At 44.2% G+C, this 20326-nt stretch overlaps 1 protein-coding gene and 1 pseudogene across 8 annotated transcripts in view; one reads left to right on the top strand and one right to left on the bottom strand.

Moving 5' to 3' along the window:
• The window catches only part of CLASP1 (cytoplasmic linker associated protein 1), a 273855-nt gene that overhangs the window by 69353 nt on the left and 184176 nt on the right, over window positions 1–20326 (top strand). The window lies entirely within an intron of this gene.
• On the bottom strand, window positions 15193–18521 carry LOC307106378 (small ribosomal subunit protein uS5-like; annotated as a pseudogene). The gene has a single exon. The product of its transcript is annotated as a small ribosomal subunit protein uS5-like (transcript).

Raw genomic sequence — 20326 nt, 5'->3', positions numbered from 1 at the left:
CTTTCCTGTGTCCTATAGCAAATACAAGTAAAGTAATAGTGGAATTTGACCATCCCTCCACTATTGATTTTATAGATAAGCAAACAATAGGCTCAGATCATACATTGATTGAGTCATGCAGTTTGGTTAAGAAAATAGCCAGGTATAGCCCTGGCTGGTTTGGCTCAGTGGATAGAGCGGCGGCCCGGGGACTGAAGGGTCCCAGGTTCGATTCCTGTCAAGGGCATGTACCTCATTTGCAGGCTCGATCCCTGGCTCCAGTCGGGACTTGTGCAGGAGGCAACCAACCCATGTCTCACAAACCTATGTTTCTCTCTCTCTGTCTCTCCCCTCCCTTCCACTCTCCCTAAAATTCAATGGAAAAATATCCTTGGGTGAGGATTAACAAAACAAGAGAAAAAAGAAAAGTAGGTATAGTGTGACTCAATATGTCACATTGTTCTTTCTGTCGCCTCTCCTTTTCTCTTGTAGGGGGTAGCCAAAGTTTTGTGTTTTAGAGCCAATTTTCTGTATTTTGTAGCTGTCTATTTCTTTCTTTTAGGATTGAATTTTTCATTACTTACATTATGTTCTACAATTTTGATCTCTCATCGAATCTTATTTCTTGGTCTTCAGACTAGAACTGACCCCCACAGTATAAGCCTTCAAAGCTGACTTTCTATTGTGATGGTAATAGTCAGTGTCTGGCTCTCTCTGTTAGAAATAAGGTGAGCCCCCAAGTCAGGGGTTCTGGTAGAATACAAAACACTGGCGAGCCAGGCAGCAAGGCAAACACATTTACTTCTACGTAGAAGGGTGCACACACATGGTCTGGAAGCACATGCACACCACGCAGGCGGGCTGCTTGGGTTTATAATCCCTTACACATGTGACCTGTCCTTTGCTCTTGATTGGAGCTCAGGCACACAGTCTTTTGCGATTGGCTAATTCAAAGGGAGGGGTTGGCCTTTGCTGTTTCAAGATGGCAGCCCCCAGGGGAGCTGCAAGCCATGTGGCCAACATAGCGGCTGTCTAAACTGTTCTTTGACAGAAAAGATGACTTGTTTATTCTCACACTCTCTATACCTTTCTTCTTTTTAAAGGCATTTTACCTGTTACCCCCTGCTTAATGCCTTGGCACACTTGTTGCTCCGTAAATTGAAAAATTTGAAAAATAAAATAAATAAAAGAAATGAAAGGAGATTACAGAATCAGAAAACCGTCCTACTACTGTCTAATGAAAATACTCCTAACCTTTCCTGCTCATGGTATTCCATGAGATGTTTTTGATAGTCAAATGAGAATAATATCAGAGAAAGCCAGAGTGCATATATCTTTCCATTGTAGAGACCCATCTGTCAGGGCCAGGGGTTTGCCTTGGCCTGTGTAATGCTTTCAGCAGCATCATTTTTCATTTGTAGGAGGGGATTTGGACCTTCTGATGTTGGGCAAGGTTTAACTGTCTCTTCCTAACAGGAGGCCTCTCAGTAATGTTAATGTAAAAAAGAATTCAGACCTGTAAAGAATTTTTGTGAATTTATTTGAGCCAAACTGTTGACATATGCTGGGAAGCACAATGAATTGAGATAATGCTCTGGAGAATGGAGGGTTACATCTGTATTTGTACATTGCAATCAAAGGAAAGGGATGTAGGTGAGTTACATGAAATCCATTGGTGACAGATTAAGGAGGTGGGATAAAGCAAAGCGGGGAAACCTCTGGGATAGGGTGAAAAGGGAAATGATGGACATATGTTTCTCTTACAGAGATGGATACAGGATACTTTAACGTAATTAACAGCTGATAATTAACTTGATAACAGTAACAATGAGGGAATGTCCTGGTGCCATTTGTTGTGCCCTGAGGGGTCCGGGGTAAAAAGGAAGTTACAAGCTACCCAGACATCTCACAGATATGTTATCTTAGAGGCAAAAAGGCAAATGGGCTCAGTAAAGATCTAAGTTGATCTTTGTCAGGGAAGATAGCAGCCTAGGAATGACTGCCCACCATAACCTGTTTGTAGTTAAATATTTAATTTTCAAACCACCCTTTGTGGTTATTCCAGGTCTCTGAGTTTGCAAGACTGCCACGCAGGCCTCCCCTGAGCTTGTCAGGTTAGCAGGTGGCCCCTTTCGTCCACAGTAGATCATGAACTTGGTTTATTTATCTTGCTGCTGAGATAACATTGGTTGAGTAATAACAATTTGGGTGCATTTAACCCTCCGCCGTCCTGTCCCCTCCCCCCACCTCCTTAGGAAATGAGACTTTGCTTTGGCATTTTTACACTGGGTTTCCAACACTTGGTTTTGCTGAGCTCCACTCTGGTGAGGAGACTTGGGCAGATCACGTGACCTCTGAGCCTTTGCTTCCAGCAGGGAGCAGTAATGCTGCCGTATCTCCCTCCTTACAGGCTGTGTGGAGCCTGAGACAGGAGTCTTTCTGTTCACCGTCCTTCTCTTATTTTCTCCCTTTCATTTTGTGGTCACTGAGATTTACAATCTGATACATTTCTATGTTTTAACCTATAAGCAGCTGCAAAGCTTCCCTTTTTGTTAGTCTGTTGTGTGGCCAAAGTAAATTAGGGCTTCACAGGACAGAGCTGTCCATTGGTGTTTTGTTTTTAAAAGAATTAAACCATTTAAAAAATTGAGATAATTATAGGTTCTTGTAAGAAATAATACAGAGAGACCCTTGTGCAAATGCCCAATTTCTCTGAAATAGTTATATTTTATCAAACTGTGGTGCAATATCATAGCCATAACCAGGATATTGACATAGATCCAAGCCCATTTATGCAGTTTTATTTGTATTCATTTATGTGCCTCCATTGGCTTTTGATCTGAAGTTTCCTAAGTCAGCATTTCAGTTTTGAGGTGACTGGGTAATAGGGATAAATATCACATTTCTATAAGAGAATTAATTTATAGATTAAGAAGAAATATGATATTTTTCCTTTTAATTCTAGTGACTATAGTAATATAGGCCATGATAATTTGGGGCCATATAGTGCAATAATTTTATTTAACAAATAAATGATCCAAAGTAGAGAATTAGCTCTGGCTGGTGTTTGCTCAGTGGTTAGAGTGTCGGGCAGTGCACCAAAGGGCCGAGGGTTCAGTTCCTGGTCAAGGGCATGAACTTGGGTTGTAGGTTCAGTCCCTGGCCCCAGTCCGGGCTCATGTGGGAAGCAACCAATCTATGTGTCTGTGTTTCTTTCTTTCTCTCTTCAGTCTCTCACTTCCTCTCTCTCCTTCCCTCCCTCCCTTTTACTCTCTCTCAGAATCAGTGGAAAAAATATCCTTGGGTAAGGATTAACAAACAAACAAGAAAATAGAGAACTAATTTATTAGCATATGCATTCTTGGCATGTCAAGAATACTTTAAGACTGTCTTTAAAGATGCTTGAAGACTGATGACCTGATCCCATTGCCAGCTTTGTGTGCTTTCCTTAGTCCTTTGCTCGGGAAAACATGTTTCCATGGGTGCTGCCCAGCTCTGGGTCAGCGGGACCCGAACTGGATGGACAGCGTTGGTTTTCCTTTTCCTTTTGTAATTGATTGGAGAAGACAGTGGACGGACCTTAGGAGATTGGTTCCTTTCCTTTCCTCGCAGGTTTCTGTTTGGGTTTGAGACATGGCCAGGCACCATCTGTGTAAGTCGGGTTAATTTTTAACTCCCCCAACATACACAATCCAATTGTCAATAAGTTTTAGTAGTTTTTTTCTTAAATAAATCTTTTTGTACTCCCTCCTGTCCCCCCCTCCCCCATATTTGTGAATGTGTGCCTAACTTGAAAGTAGCAAAAAGGCATAAAGAAAATGTTACTATTTTATCTGAAGTATCTTTACAAACTTTTCATCCTAGCCTCTTCAGCATAGGAATAGGACAGCAGTTCACTCTTCTTCAGCCTGTTGAAGTAGCTTTCTGATTGGTCTCCTCTCTAGGTCAAGTAAACTTTCTAAAACCTGTACTTGTTCTGTGCACCCTACTCAGGAGCCCGAGTTCTGTGCTGCCGGAAGAAAGCTTGAACACTGAGGATGATGTTCAAAGCCCTGCAATATGTTTGTCTCAAACATGTTTGCTTTGCTTTTCTTCCACACATTCCCTCCATGCTGTCGCCTCACTGATGGGTATCCCCACTCCCTCCTCCCACCCCTGCTCTCTTTCCTCTTTCCTCTGTATGAATCACTTCTTGGTTTTTTCAAACTCCTTTACAAACTTGGAGGTTAGCTTAAATACGGTGGCTTCTGTAAATAAAGCCCATAGTGATATTCCCAATTGAGAGCACTTGTTCAGTGGTTGGTGTTCCCCTATCACTGAGACCACACTTCACTTTTGCCAGACCCTGTGTGGCCTTATATTGTGGTCATTTGCATACTTAAACCATGTTATCAATATTGTTACTGGCGAGGACCGCATTTTACCTTTCTGTCTCTGAACCCTTTGTTTGCACCCAGCATATAGTAACTGCTTATTACATTTAATTGTATTCATCTTTGTAGTAAGTATCTTCTACTTGCCTGTGTTTGAGATGGCTTTTGTGTGTATTTTTTTTGTTTAATCTGCTTTGTCATGTGAAAACATCACTTTGACAACTTCCTCTCTTACAGTTGTGTCCTAATACAGTGTAGTTTTATGAGAGGTACTAGCTGTGGGACGAATGCGTAGAAATGGTGTCTGTTAGGCAGGAGGGTTCTAATGGGACCTTCATCTCATGAAGATGAAGTAAGGAAGGGTAGGTCGTGGGAGGAGACACCTGGAGATCAGCCAGGAATAGTCCTTGTTTCCTTCCTGTCAATAATTCTGGAAAATCAGTTTTGGCTGGATGACTGTCCTTCCCAACCTTTGTTGGTAACTTAATAGTTTGATTTCAGGTTGTAATTTGTTCCCAGAAAATTCCAAGTAGAAAAATCATGAATGTCATATCATACAGAATCTCATTGAAGGAAATCTAGAAATATGAAGTGCAGTTTTGACCTTATATAATAAATACTGACACATTTGCACCCCACCCCACTTTGAAGGGGGAGGCTGGGCTTCGTGATTGTACTCACAGTTCTGTGGCTTTGTGACAGGATGCCTCGCAGTCTGGAAGTCCTGTGTGTGATCATGAGGAGTTCATTAGATTTCGTCTGCAGCTGTTAGAAAATGAACAACCAGGAGTCCACCATGTTGCTCAGATGCTCAGCATGGATAACTATTTTCCATTTAGAGAAGGAAAGCCTTTCCTAGCCAAGAGAAAGTTAAAGACATTTAGACCTTTGGATAACTTTCTTTCCTTTAAAACTATGAGATATTCAAATTTCTCTCCATTTTACAGATGAAGCATACAAGGGCAATAATTTGCCCCAAGTTGCATAGCTAGTAACTGGCCCAGGCCCAGAGTCTGCACTGCTAACTACTGTGCATATCGTCATGATGACAGTTTACAAACAAGAGTGGCCAAGGTGAGCCTCCAGTGCAAACAGCCTTCAGAGTCACCTTTGAAAATCATAACTTGGGTTCTGTCACTTCTCAGCCTCGCCCTGTCCCATGTCTTAGAATAAAACAAAGACTTTGCCATATTGCAGCAATTTCCAACCAGTGTGCCATTAAGAATGTTTAAAACATGCAGTACCTGACTATTTAGTCAGGGGCACTGACCTCTTTTCCCTTAGATTGTCAAATAAAAAAATGACAGCAGCCAACACAACAAAGCTGTCCTATGTGAATGAATCAAAATTATACCTGTTTTATTTGTCAGATCAGCTAAAAATACATTTTTGCTGTGCCGCAGGATTTCAGTGGTGACTGTGTGCCTGAGATGGAAACGGAGGAGATGCTGCCTTACTGTGCAGGTGCCAGGGCCTGTCCCTCGGCTCTTCCCGCTGCTGCTGCCTTACAGTGCTCACGCGCTGGCCTTTCTGCCCTAGAACTGGCTTTCTGAGGATGGCCGGCTTTCTCCCAGTTCTTTGTGTTGTGAGCACTGCATCTTACTCAGGTCTCAGCACAAATCTCACGTTTTAAGAAGCCTTCCCTGACCCCCCTAGCTGAGTTGTCTTCCCTCAGCCAGTTCCTTGTCCCTGTCTAACATTCCCCCACTCCAACGTGCTTCCTGACGGCAGAGCCCTCCCTTGTCTTGTTTAACTCCAGATCTCCAGTGCTCCAGTGCTTGGCACAGTTGACTGCTCAATACATTTTCTGAGTACATGAACGTGAGGGGTTAACAGTTATGCCTCTGGAAGGCCCGTGGCTTTCCTGAGACCCAGCATTTAGAACCCTCTGACGGAAAGGATGTATGACCCGCTCTGGATAGCTAGAGGTTACCTTATCCACTCTTTCCCTCCAAACTGCCTAAGTAGGACTTACGGAGTTTACCTTCTCTAATGTCTCAGCAGCAAGTGAAGGTAGAGAGGATACTCAGGGGCCTGCAAAGTATGGAAGGCTTTCTCTGATTTTGCTAGTGAAAACCGATGGTCCTTGGGGCCAATTCAGCACCAATAGGAATCCCCAATTTGGGGTGTGGTGAAGAAGGAAACTTTATTCATTGCAAACAGCTCAATAGTGATACAGCACATCTGTGGAAAACAGCACTGTTGTGAGGCAGCTTTGGGGCCAGGGGGCTCTTCGCTAGTCTGGTCTGTGCCCTGCTGGTCTGCTCTGCTCAGCTCTGTTCTGTGCCTGTCTGCTCTGACCCGTGCTGGTCTGCTTCACTTGGCTCTGGTGAGACATCAGTGGGGGAAACACAGTCCTGAGACTTCAGTGGAAAGGGCAAGTGTGCTGTCCCGCCCCTGGCCCCTGATTGGTGTGTCTTCATGCAAATGAGGACTCCAAATCCTCACAGTTTGATTGGTCCAAAAGGCACTGTCCTGATTGGTCATAATAGAGCCACTTTAGTTGGTCCAGGCTGCACAGCTCTGATTGGATGGGGAAAGCCTCAGTCCTATTGGTTGAAATAGGATCCCAGGTACTCCTTTATAAGGGCTGGCTCAGATGGCAGGAACACAGTGCAGGCAGAAAGTTCAGTGTAGGCTTCTCCCTGAAGTGCATTTTGAGAGGACCCCCTCCCCTTATATTCCCCCCCACCACCACCCCCAGGTAAAAATGACTGCTAGCGTTGAATTTTAAAATTTGAGCTCAGTGAGCCACCCAGGAGCCCTCTTTATTTATTATTACTTTTTCATTTTTTTTTTTTTTTTCCAGGAGCCCTTTTTAGTAGGTATTTTCTTTCTCAGGATCCACACTAGGGTTTTAGGAACATGGAAAGGAACTCTTGGACTTCTGCTCAGCACAGTGACTATGTAATGGTGACTCTGAGACACCAAGAAATGCTAAATTCTAGAGTATTCTCTGTACTAGATATGTTAGTGATTTCAGGAGACTTGCATTAACTAAATGGAATGTTTAGACATTTGGAACCAGACCTTAGATATCTGGAAAGACGCGGTAGACTCCGCCTTTCTATTAGCTGTGGGCCTATTGCTTAGTGTGGGAGGAGTAGGGGCAGTCTTTGCTAAAGCTGTGTTGTGGTTATTTAAAAAAGCTTGTCATTTGTTCTACCTATCTAGAATACAACACATTTCTTATCTGCAATCAAGGCGGTGTGGTTTTCTGAGGGTCACTTGTTACTGATTGGACTGTTCCAGTGAGCGGTCCTGCAGGCTGTGAAGGTCACTTTGGTGCATTGGTCACAGTTGCCGCCAGGGTTCCATGAGGGGGGCAGGTTGGGACTCCTGACCCTGCTGGGCAGAGATAGTACTCAAAGGAATCCGACTGGGCTTCATGAGCCACCCCTCTCCTGTGCTGATTTGGCTGGGAGCTTGAGAGCATGCTCCCTGTCAGCCTGAAGTCCTCTGGATGCGTCCTCCTTTCTCTACTGCATCTTTTCCCCTCGTGGCGTTCAGTGAAAATGTAACACTAAGGAAAGGAAGGCCTTCCAGTGTTTTGTTTCACTGGTGTAAAAGCATGCAAGCCTTAGAAGTTCACCAGTCTACGAGACTTTACCAGTTTACCCATCCCAATGAAGAAGACAAAGGCAGTCACATAGAGACGTAACTCAGCCAACATAAATCACTGACATGTTGGCAGTTTGTGTGGGGCCCTATTTTTCTTTCCTAGTACTTCTTTATAGTCCAGATTTCACTTAATTATAGGATGATGATAGCATAATTAGGTTAGAGATTTATTTGCCCATTTCACAAAATTTTTGAGAAGATGTGCCAGTTATTGAGAGGAAAAGGATCTTCCTGTGATTGTAACAGAGTAGATGTGGCTGGTATGCGAGGATCTCGTGGTTTACAAACAGTGCTCAGGTCCGGGCTTCCTTCTGTGGGAAGAGACGAGCAGAGCTTCCTGGATGTGGTGGCCCAGGAGCTGGGTGTACCAGTAAAAGACAGGCAGGACTTTGGCAGGTGGAAGTGAACACTTTAGGTGGAAATGGTGCCTGAGCAAAGTTGTGGCTGGAGAAGGCTGAGGAAGATCCCACTCGGGTCAGCCTAGGAAGCCATGCGGTGCTCTGCCTTCCCCCATTCATGCAGAAGCTCCAGGAAGGCACAACTCTGGTTTACTCTGTAAGGCAAGCACTTGGAAGAGGGCCTGCTCACAGTAGTACTCCCATCTTTGTTCAGTGAGAGGGGAGCTGGGTATAATGAAAATAGCTAGTGTTCTTGAACAGTTCTGTGCACCACGCCTGCGCTGGGCTCTTTCAGGCAGATTCCTTCACTTAATCCTCACAACCATCTTGTTAGCTTCTATTATAGGGGAAGGGAAGTGGTAGAGTGGCAGCTGAAACGTGGCTATCTGGGTTCAGAACCAAACTCTTCACCTGACCTGTGCTTCCCAGAAGGATAGATTTGTGCTGGACCTTGGATGGTATTAATGCCAATCTAAAGCAATGAGGCTGTTTTTTTAATCAGGCTGTGAGGAAGCATTGGAGATTTTGAGCAGACTCCTAGGGTGTTCCAAATTGCATGTTGGAAAGTTAAAAAAATATAGTGTCTAAGCTGATTTGGGTCAAATAGGAGTTACGTGGAATCTTGGTTCTCGAACTTAATTTGTTCCAGAAAGCTGTTCAAGAAGCGATTTGTTAAAAAACTGAATTGTTTTTCCCATTAGAAATAATGCATATTGCCCGGCTGGTGTGGGTCAGTGGTTGAGTGTCGACTTATGAACCAGGAGGTCATGGTTTGATTCTTAGTCAAGGCACATGCCCAGGTTGTGGGCTTGATCCGTGTAAGGTGTGCAGGAGGCAGCTGATCCATGATTCTTTCTCATCATTGATGTTTCTATCTTTCTATCCCTCTGCCTTCCTCTCTGTTAGAAATAAGGCGAGCCCCCAAATTCAGGGGTCCTGGTAGAACACAAAACATACTCGGGAGCCAGACAGCAAGGCGAAGATCTTTACTTCTACGTAGAAGCGGGCACACACTTCTGGAAACGTGCACACGTAGCAGGCGATCTGCTCGGGATTTATAATCCCTGATGCACGTGACCTGTCCCTTGCTCTTGATTGGAGCTCAGGTGCACAGTCTTTCGAGATTGGCTAATTCAAAGGGAGGGGCTGGCCTTTGCCATTTCAAGATGGCGGCCCCCAGGGGAGCTGCAAACCATGTGGCCAACATGGCAGCTGCCAAGTCATGCAGTCCAAAATGGCGGCTGTCTAAACTGTTCTTTGACAGAAAAGATGGTTTATTTACACACTCTGAAATCAATAAAAATATATTAAAAAAAAGAAATAATGTAAATTGATTGAGTTAATCCATTCAAAACTCCCAAAAGCAAAATATAAAAAAATGAAGATATTCACAGCACAGTTTCCTGAGATGTTAAGAGCCCAAGGTTTAGTGGTAAACTGACACATACTTGCTCATTCTCTCTTTTGTCACCTGAGCGACGTGTGACTGATCATACAGATATTAGCAGGAAAGGGCTGTTGGGTCAAGAACTGAAGTTTTGTTTGACTACTGTGAAATTTTTTTTTGAACAACTTGGTTGAGAACTGAATTATTGGAGGTGGGAGACGTTTGAGAAACAAGGATTGACTGTTCTAGGAAATAGTTCAGTGAGGTGAGAGGTAATAAGGTTATTGTAGTGGGCTATTGAAATGGTACGGGAGAGTTGGGTAATGATTTGAGCATTTGGCATTGGAACATAGATATTATCAAAATTAATAGTGGTGCCCTAGTCAGTTTGGCTGAGTGGATAAGAGCTTGGGCTCATGGACTGAAGGGTCCCGGGTTCGATTCTGGTCAAGGGCACATACCTCAGTTGCAGGCCCGATCCCTGGTCAGGGCACGTGTATGTCTCTCTCACATTGATGTTTCTCTCTCTCTGTCTCTCTCTCTAAAAATCAATGGAAAAATATCATTTAAGACATGAGGTTGTACTTTGCACACAGTAAATTTGCAATAAAATAAATGGGTTTCATTTTTCTCTATAATGCCTGCTGTTTGGGAACTTGAATCTCCTGACCTAAGGAAGTTTTATCTGTGGACCTTGGAGGAATTGTGCTTCTAAAGGTGCCTCTTTAGCTCCCTGTCATGGTTCCACTGGAAAACAGAGCCTTTCAGAAAGAGGCCCAAATCATTTCCATTATAATGTTTACCAGGTGTACCGGTTAATAACAGCGGATTTTGTAATCAAAGAAAACAGGATAATTTCAAGAGAAACATCAAAAGTGCTTTATTCAAAGTTAATGTCCATCGCTAGCTACACATTTCCCCATCTTTCAGTTAATTTGTGGATACTGTCCCAATAGAACTTTTCTTGTTTTGAGGCAAACCATTCAGAGACCCAATTTTCCACTTCTTCGTATGTTTTCAAGTGCTGCTCAGAAAGTGCGTTTGCCATCGATCGGAACAAGTTGTAATCTGAAGTGCAAGGTCTGTTGAATACAGCAGGTGGGTTAATACTTCCCAGGCAAGATCTTTTAACATGTCTTTGACTGGTCTTGAAGTGTGTGATGGTGCGTCATCATGAAGCAAAATTACTTTTCTGTGTCTTCTGGAACATTCTGGTCGTTTCATGATCAAAAAGTGGTTCAAATTGATTATTTGTTGTTGGTAGCTCCTGCGTTGAGAATCTGCCCCCTGGTGGTCAGTTTGCATCATAGCTACCAGTTGGATGGTTGAACTGTTGGAAGGTCGCTTAGGCTTTTATATATATAGACTAGTAGCCCTGTGTACGAATCTGTGCGCCAGTAGCTCTCTGCGGGGCCTGGGATGCTCTGCGCCCGCTGCCCAGAGTCTCTCTGCGGCCCAGAGGCTCATCCGTGGCCGGGCGCGGGACGCTTGCCTTGTCGCCACGACGACGAAGCAAGCATTCTGCCAGGCCTCTCACGCTGCCCACTCTCAGCGGCTGTCCCCCCCACCCCCGGGACTGGGGGACTCCAGCGGGGCTGAGAGGACTGGGTGCCGCCATCTTGTGGCTATGGGTGCTGCCATCTTTGTGACGGAGTGACAGTTAATTTGCATATTATCCTTTTATTAGATAGGATTGTGTTTGGGGGAAATTTTCACTTGCTGATGGCCACTTGTGCGTGTCCCTCCACCCCCCTTCTCTAGGTTGTCTTAGAGTATAATCCTGTACTCCTCTACTGCGTTGGGTGGGCTAGCAGGAGTGAAGGCGGATACAGATGTGTGCTGGGCTCCCTGCCTCAGGTGGCATGCCTTTGGACCCTGGTTTCTACTTCCATCTACACTTGGGAAGAGAAGAAAGTGCTGTGGGAAGAACTGGGCTCTGACGCCCCTCGATGGGGATGTGAATATAGGTGATAAGGCTGTTGCCGAGAGGGGAAACCAAGCACAGGATGAACCTTCCATCATTCCTCTTCAGTGGTTCTGAGTTAGGGAGAAATTCTAATTACAGAAATCAAACCACTTTAGGGTCATAATATGAGGTTGTTCAGATCCAGACTGGAGAGATTATGCAACATAATCTCAGCTAGAATAGAATGTGGATACAATTCGAGTGTTTCCAGAGGAATGGATGAATGGAACATTAGACTTCCTCTTTGGGCAATGAATTCCTCATTTGAAGTAATTCCATCGCGAAGTTTTATTTTCATCCTTTGCTTTTATTTCCCCCAAATGTGGTCCTGCCTACTTTTAAAATTTGAAATTAGAATTAAAAGCGTAGGAGGTAGTACAGAAGACACTGGTTTCCCCAGAGCTGAGAATTTATTCCGTTCCCAGGCCTTTTTGTTTTCCAAGAAGCTGGAAGTTAGAAGAAATTAGAGCAGAAAATTTTATTTTGATTTCTCTATCCTGCCTTTAGGCTTCTATGCTAGAATAAGTTGGGCTTGTTTTCCGTAAGTGAATTCATTAAGTGTGTAGGCATGTGAAATTTTTTATTTTTTGGCAAGGCTACTGTGAATTGTGTTTGAAAGCATGAATGAACTTCTGGAATGGAAGAGGAGGGGCTCAACCCACCAGTGATATTTCTGCTCGCCTTCCTCCGCCTATTGAAATTGTTGCTTTCCCACTTGATAAAATCACATTGCTTTCACCCGCCCCCGTTTTCCTTGTGATGTAGGCACTTCTAAAAAGTCATCACCTGTCATTTTACAAGTGAGGGAACTGGGACCCAGAAGACACTGGTGGCTCCCTTTTCAGTTCTTTCAAGAGCAGAATCCTGTGAGGAAACTGATGATTTTCCACAGTGAACATGCTAGTTATGACTGTTACTCTAAACCCTTTAAATACCTCCATTATCGTTTATTTAGGAAGACTGGGCTCACTTACCCTCATCTGAACTCCAAATGCTTGTCTTCCTGGTTATTTTGGCTCGGAGCTTTCCTTTGACAGGCGCTGTATACAAGATCAGTGTCCTGCAAGATGCTGTTGTCAGTCACTGCGGAATTGAGTATAGGGTCAGGGAAAGGGGCCTTCCGATAGGTGGTGCAGTGCGGGAACATTCCTCATGGGTCTTAACTAAGGTGACCAGACGTCCCGCTTTTGGCGGGACAGTCCTGACTTTTAACAATTTGTCCCGCGTCCCGCGGCGTTTTAAAAAAGTCCCGATTTTTGGAAAGAATGCACGACAAGCTAGGGAACGGCGGGAGAACGGGAAGGGAATATACGGTTTTCGGCGGCCATGTGGCTATTTAGCCAGGATATGAGTTTTATGTTATTTTTGTTAATTTTATAATGTTAAACTTTAATAATAACAAATAATTGTTGAGAACTGATTATCGAGAACTGCTTATCAAAGTTCGCATTGTTGATCAGTTGTTAGAATTCGACCACCATTGTTTGGACTGAATGAACAATGGCATTTTTGGGGATTGGCAACGACGAAAACATTTTGTAACTGTCTCTCAGACGATACACATCGTACTGCGTGCTAGTAAGCTAGTTAAACAAGTGATGTCATTACGAATCAGCTATTCAGATAATTTAGGGAAGTAATTTATTTACTTCATAAATACATAAATTTTCTTGAATTTAGCAGACAGTACTCGTATTATTTATACTTTATAGTGGCGGCAAAATGTCTAGCGCCGGCCTTGAAAGTGACACTTGCGACTTACGTTACGGCAAATTCAGAGGAAAAATAATACAAGTTAGTATTGTTATTATTTAGAAAGAAATATAGGATTAAAATAATTTTAAAAATATAGTTACTTTATAACAATCAAATTAATTTGATTTATAAACTAACAATAAAATATGTTCATGTAATTATGTACCTACTTACTGTGTTTTTAAGCAATATGTATATAATAATTTATAATATAATTTTAAATTATTTTTTTTAGATTTTTAACATAATGAGTAAGAAAAGAACCCCCCCCCCCCCCCGCCCCCGGGCCGAAACCGGTTTGGCTCAGTGGATAGAGCGTCGGCCTGCAGACTGAAGGGTCCCAGGTTCGATTCCGGTCAAGGGCATGTACCTTGGTTGCGGGCACATCCCCAGTAGGGGTTGTGCAAGAGGCAGCTGATCGATGTTTCTCTCTCATCGATGTTTCTAACTCTCTATCCCTCTCTCTGCCTCTCTGTAAAAAATCAATAAAATATATTAAAAAAAAAAAAAGACGACCCCCCCCGCCCCCCCCCCCCCCCCCCCCCCCCGGTCAATGGTGTCCCGCTTTACCAATGTTAAAATCTGGTCACCTTAGTCTTAACCCATGATTTCTAGGTAATTAGGGGAGCTGGAGCCTAGAGATCAAAGAGATAGGCACCCCTGTACTTTGTCTTTAACTTTGTATTATGGAAATTTTCAAACCTATGCAAAGGAGAGAATGTTATAATAGATCCACATGTATCCATCGGCTAGCTTCTGTTCCCTCTAGGCAGGCGGCCTTGAGGGAATTTAGATTTATATGTTAAAAATTTAAAATATTAGCCCTAGCTGGTTTGGCTCAGTGGATAGAGCATCGACCAGCGGACTGAAGGGTCCTGGGTTTGATTCCGGTCAAGAGCACATGCCTGAGTTGCGGGCTCGATCTCCAGTGGAGGGTATGCAAGAGACAGCCAATCAATAATTCTCTCTCATCTTTGATGTTTCTGTCTCTCTTTCCCTCCCCCTTCCTCCCTAAAAACTATGAAATATATTTTAAAAAATTAAAAACATTAAACCAATTTTTATTGTGACATTCTTAAACTGCAAAGCTCTATGTGCTTGTGAAATATAATACAGACATGTATGAAGCATAAGATGAAAGGCCTGCTCCCCTTAATATATGCACACAAGCACTGCATGTAAGTTTTTGAAAAAAATAGGGTCAGGCTATGCTTATTCTGCAGCTTGCTCTTTTTTTTTTTTTTAAAAGTCAACTTCAAAAAAAATTTCAAGTTATTTTCTGCAGAAAAAGGCAGCTGGGATTTTGGTAGCAATCAAACTGTTGATCAGTTTAGGGAGTAATACCATCTTAACAATATTAAGTTTCCTGTTCCATGAACAAAGAATATCTTTTACTTAGTTATTCTTTCTTCAGTATTTTATAGTTTTTAATGTACATGATTTGCACTTTTTTTGGTTAAATTTATTTCTAAGCATTTTTTTCTTTTCGTTGTTAATTGTAAATGGAATTGTTTTCTTAATTTCATTTTTGGTTGTTTATTGCTGGTGTATTCATTATTACTAGTTATGCAAATAGCACACATCAATATATAACCAATTTAAAAAATATATATATATATTACCCAGTTACCTATTGATGGATTTGTAGGATTATTTTAAAGGTTTTCTTTTTACAAAGTAATGCTGCAGTAACCATTGTTGTATGTACACTGTACTACTTTGCATACTTATATTAATGTTTCTGACATAGATTACTAAAGATGAACTTGCTGGGTCAAAGTTTATACATATTAAAAATGTAATGGATAACAAATTGTGTGTCAAAATGCTGTCATGATTTACAATAGCTTGTAAGCAGCTTATGCTAGTGTCTATTTCCCTGATCTCTTCAGAAACATTATAAATCTTTTAAAAGTTATCTCAATCTGATAGGTTATAAATGGTGTGTCATTATTTTGATTTGCATTTCTTTGGATATAAATGAGATTGGGCAACTTTATATATATATTTTTATTGATTTTAGAGAGGAAGGGAGAGGGAGAGAGAGAAATATCAATGATGAGAGAATCATTGATTGGCTGCCTCCTGCATGCCCTCTATTGGGGACCAAGCCCACAATCTGAGCATGTGCCCTGACTAGGAATCGAACCATGACCTTCTCCTGGTTCATAGGTCGATGTTTAACCATTGGGCAACACTGGCCAGGCAGAGATTGGGCAACTTTTAATTTTTATTGTTGTTTTATAGAATAGATTGTCTATAAATTGTCTTTTGCCCATTTAACAATTATTTTAAATTAAAAATTGATTTTAGAGAGAGGGGGTGGGTGAGAGAGAGAAACATCAGTTTGTTGTTCTGCTTATTTATGCACTCATTTGTTGATTCTTTTATGTGTCCTGACCGGGGATCGAACTCACAACCTTGGTGAACAAGGATGACACTCTAACCAACTGAGCTACCCATCAGGGCCCAAATTTTTAAAATTATTTTCTTTATTACATGTACGTTTTTTAAAAATATTATGTATACAACTAGGGGCCCAGTGCACGAATTTGTGCACCTTGAAAGGACCTGTGGGCCGTGAGGCTGCAGTGGGCATAGGGGCGGGTCTCAGCCTGTCCTCTGTGCTCCTGCCTAGCACCTCCCGCCGCGGCCCCTGGTCCCTTCTGCTGGCAGCCTCGCTCCTGCCGCTGCCACTCCCACGCGGAGACAACGCTGGCCCGGCTCACACCTGCTGACGGTGCAGAGTGATTGGGGCCGGTGCCAGCAGCAGGTGCGAGCTGCGGCTGCTGCCCCAATTACCCCTTAGGAACAGGAGGAGGTGGAGAAGCCCTCAGGGGCGATTGGAGCCGGCAGCTGCTGCTTGCATTCGCTGAGCGTGATCAGGACCGGCGCTGGGCGCAAGCAGCTGGTGTGAGTGGCGGCTCTGGCGATGGCTGTGAGTGGCGGCTCTGGCGACGGCTGCGAGAGGGACCCGCACTGGCAGTGGGTGCGAGCAGCAGTTCTGGCGCTGGCAGCGGGTGCAAGAGAGGCCGTCGCCAGCAGCAGGTGTGAGAGGCGGCTTCCAGCCCTGATCACCCCTCAGGAGCATGGGGAGGTGGAGAAGCCCTAAGGGGCGATCGGGGCTGGCAGCAGGTGCAAGCGCCTGGCAGTACCATGGCGCACAGGACAAAGAATTTTCAGTAACCACAGAGGCTCACCCTGATGACAGTGACCGGTGCCCCGCCTTGGTCTGGTGGTCCCGCTCACCTGCTCCACCATCCGGCCATGGCAATGCTCGCATGTTTCACGCTCTGCCTCTTGCTGCTGATGCCCAACATGTTCCATGCACGCCCCGTGGTGGTCAGCGCACGTCATAGTGACCAGTTGTTCGGTTGTTCCACCATTCGGTCTGTTTGCATATTAGGGTTTTATATATATAGATTCTTCACTGTATTTCACAGGTATTTTTTCCAGTTTGTTTCTTTTTTACTTGTTTTTATTTCTATCTTCCCCCCTTTAGGAATGTGATGTTTCTTTTCATTTATTTGTGCCTTTTTTATGCCCATTAGTATAATTTTATGGTTTTCTTTATGTAAGTTTTAACATTAAGTTCAGTCCTAATTATTATTATTTTTTTGCTGGATTTTTGAATTTGATTTTTTTTTTTTAGCAGGCTTAATTCACTCTATTTTTCTTGTATAAAATTATGTGGTGGCCACAGCTGGAGCCTGGGTTCTCCGCACAGAAACTCTGGTGTGGGTCTTTATAAGATGGTCATTGAGTTCCTGATAGGGAGACTTAGTGAACACAGTCTCCTTCCAGAGATCCGGGGTGAGAGAGCTGTAGGTCTTAGAAATGGCATCAGAGGTGGCCTTGGCGAAGTTGCCCAGGGTGCCAGTGCAGCCCCTGGCAGAGGTATAGCAGTCTTCAATACCGGGCATCATCAGCAACTTATTAGGCACAGGGGCCGAGACAATGCCAGTGCTCCTGGGGCAGGGATGAGGCGCATTAGTCACCTTGGCATGGTGCATGGCAGCCAGTCACCTTGCAAGGAACGGTGTGGGGCTTGGTGTTCTTGTTTTCCCAGTAGCCTACCGCAGGGGGACAATAGAGAGCTTGGCCAGGGTAATGGCTCCACGGATGTGGCTACTTCCTTTGAGCACTTAACACCCAGACCAACAGGTCCATTGTAGTCCCCAATGGCGACAAATGCTTTGAACCGGGTCCTCTGGCCAGCACGTGTCTGCTTTTGCACAGGCACAATCTTCACCTCATCCTTGAGGGATGCCCCCAAGAAAAAGTCAGCGATCTCTGATTCCTTGATGGGCAAGGAGAATAGAGAGATTTCCTCTAGGGATTTGATTTTCATGTCCTTGACCAGGCGGCCCAGCTTGGTGACAGGGATCCACTCCTTGTCCTCCGCCTTGCCTCCACGAGCTCCGCGGCCTCGGCCCCTGCCCTGACCCCGCTGCGATTCCGGCCCCGATGCCGCTGCCAAATCCTCCACGGAAGCTGCCCGACCTCCTATTCCTGGGCCTCCCGCAGCACTGACGTTATGTGCCATTTGGTGTTTTGTCGGAAAACTGGTTTTGATTTTTCCCATTAAACTTTCTTCCTGGTTCTAATTGAGATAATGAAAAGGTATAGATTTTTCTAAATTACTAAGATTTGGCCACTTATTCTCTTGTCGGTTCTAAATTTGTGGTAATTCGCTGGGATTTTTTTAGTAGTGTGCAATTATTACTTGCAAATAATGATAACTTATTTTTTAGTTCCCTCATCTCTTTACTTTTCCTCTATTTTTATTGTACAGCTAAGGCTTGTCAGAATGATAATGGAATGTCGCCTCCTGTCAGAATGATAATGGAATGTCGCCTCCTCGATCCTGAGGGAATGCTCTGGGTTTCAGTTTGGGGTGCAGCTGATTTCTGATAGGACACTTATCATTTGTTGAAAGATGTTTCCTCCAGTTCTTTCGTTGCTAGTGGAATACTCATCCTACCTAATAATAGACAAATATGCAAATTGACCGTACCTTCGCTATGCCCACGATTGGCCAGGAGGCGCGGGGGGGGGGGGCGGGACTCGGGGTGGCCAGGGTGGCCGATTGGGCCGGCGGGACGCCAGCGGCGGTGCGAGCTCAGCGTCTGCACCATGGCTGTGCTGCGGCACAGAAGGGGCCTCTGGGGCAGCAAGCTCACGTCCCACCGTGGACCATCAAAAGCGGGGGAGCTGGGTGCCTGTCCGCTCCGGCACCAGGCCTTTCAGAAGCCTTCGCCACGCCGGAGGCTTCTGAAAGGCCTGTGCACCAGCGGACAGGCACCCAGCTCCCCCGTGATCGAAAGCGAAAGCGTGTAGGGGACCCTACACATGCATGATTCAATCATGCACTGGGCCTCTAGTGATCATAATAAAGAGCAGAAATAAGAGTTAACGTTTTTTCTTTCTTTCATTTTCTTACACGGGACATTTTTATTCTAATGATATCTTTTTATTCTTTGTTACCTCATTTTTCTTCCCTGGGGTTCTCCCTCTTCACAATACCCCTTCCTACACCTTTATTATTCCTAATTTCCTTTCTCCCATTACCCAGAAAAATTCAAGGCAGTATAATTCATTTATTTTGTAAATATCATGGGTGCTTATGATAAGGAAAACACTTAAATTTTTAAATATTTCAGATTAAGATTTCTGGGAATTGATTGGAAATGGTAGACAGCTTACTCCAGTACCTGACACCTACCCCAGTTCCAAGCAAAAGAGCTCTCTATCAAAACTGATTTAGCACACTGAATGTAGTTAGTTTCTGCCTGCCACATCACACGTGGGCAGTCATGGAATGGTCCTGCTTTGGCCACCACATTCTAGCAAATTCTCACATTGTTCTCACGACCCCTGCGCTGCCATCCTTTCTATGGACACCAGGGTCCCACGTCCTGTCTCCAGGAATCTGCCTGTTGTAGGGACCTCATGTACGCGCAGTCATGCAATGTGTCCTTTTGTGTCTGGCGTAGTTCACTGAGCCCGAGGTTTGCAAATACTCCTGAACTTGGTTTTTACCTGGGAACGAAGGGGAGGACGAGGGCCATACCATGCCAGCTATTTAAATAGATGGCTGCAGTATTCTAGTCATCTGGAGAAGGGGATATTAGGTATCCCATTGTATAGACAATAGGGCATGGATGTTGAGATGTTAATTTTCTTTTTATTTGAAGCAGAAGTTTTATTTAAGATGAAACAGAAATGGTTCTTAAAGGTGCTGATGAAAGCAAAGGGGGGTACGGGAAGTGCTGTCTTCCTACCAGTCAGCCAGCCGGTCCAATACAGGACCATAGGTACAGGTCTCCGCTTCTGAGAAGGCACCACTGCCTTCACGATGCTTTATGTGTTGGCCTCACTTCTTAGCATAAAGACGCACAGAAGGAACAAGTTATGTCAGAGGTTATTCTTTCATTTTTAACCTAATTTTGAATTTGGAGGCAAGACACCTTTCCAAGTAAGGCACGTCAATGGCATTCATTCATTGACTCAACAAGGAAGGTTCTGGACTCTAGCAATGGCTAATTAGATGCCTACAATGTACTTGGGGGAAAGAACCCATAAGCAAGTCAATTGAGTGACTTTTATAGGGTCCCTAGCGGCTGCTGGCTGCCCGCAGGGCCTTTTTTCGTTCCACGCCACCCCCTGGTGGTCAGCACACGTCATAGCAGCGATCGAACTTCTGGTCAGTTGAACTCCCAAGGGGACACTTTGCATGTTAGGCTTTTATATATAGACTAGAGGCCCGGTGCACGAAATTCGTTGTCCCTCAGCCCAGCCTGTACCCTCTCCAATCTGGGACCCCTTGAGGGATGTCCGACTGCCC

Source organism: Cnephaeus nilssonii (assembly GCF_951640355.1).
Source record: "Cnephaeus nilssonii genome assembly, chromosome: 10".
In the NCBI taxonomy this organism is placed as follows: domain Eukaryota; kingdom Metazoa; phylum Chordata; class Mammalia; order Chiroptera; family Vespertilionidae; genus Cnephaeus; species Cnephaeus nilssonii.
The sequence above is the reverse complement of the archived record's forward strand: the minus strand, read 5'-3'. Positions and strand labels throughout refer to the sequence as shown.